Consider the following 1594-nt stretch of genomic DNA (forward strand, 5'->3'; position numbering starts at 1 on the left):
TCTTAGCATGGTTACAAAGTTTAATAAACATTTAAGTTAAACTCATAGCCTTTTACTATGTAAAGTTATGAAATTTATGATAGAATGATCTTCCAAAGAAATTGTACTGGTTATCTGGTATGATCTGGATCTAGCATGTTGAAAAACAAGCGGGATTTCTTTTTTAGCATTTTTTCTTGGCTATTAGCTAACCTTTTTACCAGCTAATTGTCTGCTTCTTGCTCCCAAGGTGATAGCTTGCTAGTTTCTGCCTTCAGCTTTAAAAGCAGCATTTTGATTCCCTCTTTCCTAGTATTTAGATCCTTATGCTCCAGCACTACAGAAAGGAAGACATCTCAAAAATATTAAATTCCTGTATGTAACATGAAAACAGGCAGATGAGCAGTGGAGAGAGAGCCCTACCAGTTTTACCTGTGAGAGAAGGGTAGATCCATAAAATGATAATAAGAGAGCTGCTGAAGGAGATAGACTGCAGTGGTTTCACTGCATATGAACTTCTTCTGGTTTTAGGCTTCAGAGAAAGTCATATTCTGTTCATTAAGCCTCTCAGTACAAGTGTTTTTAAAGCATAAGCAAAAAACCACAACAAAGACTTAGATCCATATGCCTGTCATTATAACAATTATTGAAGAGTGCTATGCACAGGAGATTTAAAGCTAGAAGCAAATAATACCAGCCATCCTGCATATTCTAGCTCACCAGGCTTTTACACAAAATTTCTGGAAATGGTACAACTACTCAGCTGTCTCTTAAGTCCTAATTAACAAATCTTTGCTAAGCCTGATGTACGCAATAGCTGATGTTGATATTATATATACATCTGTTCACATTTGAACATCGTAAAATTATACAGACCCACTAGAGTCCACAGCAACCCCACAAAGCACCCACAGATATGACAGAACTATGTGGACCCGAAGAAACACTCTGCAATATTTTCTTAAATTAAACTATTTCTATGCAATTTCATCAATAATAACCTCCGGAATTATTTTAGCCTGTTAAACCATCACTGATACTTCAGCAAGCCAGTGTTTTAATGAGCTTAAGAGAGAATTTGTTTTCCAAAGTTTCATAGACTCATAGCATTGTTTAAGTTGGAAGGGACCTTAAAGGTCATCTAGTTCTAACCCCCCTGCCTCAGGCAGAAGAAAGGAGAGAACCCGTCCCTGGGTGGGCTCGAACCACCAACCTTTCGGTTAACAGCCGAACGCGCTAACCGGTTGCGCTACAGAGACTCCTGACTTTGCTTGATAAAAACAAGTAACTTTCCTTCCTAAAGATAAAGTTACTTTCCTAAATATATTGATTCCAAGTAGGAGAGATACTTTTTATTAAATCCTACTGTGTCCTAGGACCTCCCAAGCTCAAAAAAAAAAAAATCCTTACTATCATAGAATCACAGAATGGTTTGAGTTGGAAGAGACCTTAAAGATCATCTAATTCCAACCTCACTGCCATGGGCAGGAACACGTCCCAATAGATCAGACTGCCTGAGGCCCCATCCAACCTGGCCCTGAACACCTCCAGGGATGGGGCAGCCACAGCTTCCCTGGGCAATCTGTGCCAGTGCCTCACTACCCTCATTGTGTAG

At 39.3% G+C, this 1594-nt stretch overlaps 1 non-coding gene across 1 annotated transcript; it reads right to left on the minus strand.

Moving 5' to 3' along the window:
• Nucleotides 1-1164: 1164 nt before the first annotated feature.
• Nucleotides 1165-1238, minus strand: TRNAN-GUU (transfer RNA asparagine (anticodon GUU)). Its single transcript has one exon. It is a non-coding gene; the product is annotated as a tRNA-Asn (tRNA).
• Nucleotides 1239-1594: the final 356 nt, after the last annotated feature.

The sequence above is a fragment of the Phaenicophaeus curvirostris genome, chromosome 6, assembly GCF_032191515.1.
Source record: "Phaenicophaeus curvirostris isolate KB17595 chromosome 6, BPBGC_Pcur_1.0, whole genome shotgun sequence".
Classification (NCBI taxonomy): Eukaryota; Metazoa; Chordata; class Aves; order Cuculiformes; family Cuculidae; genus Phaenicophaeus; species Phaenicophaeus curvirostris.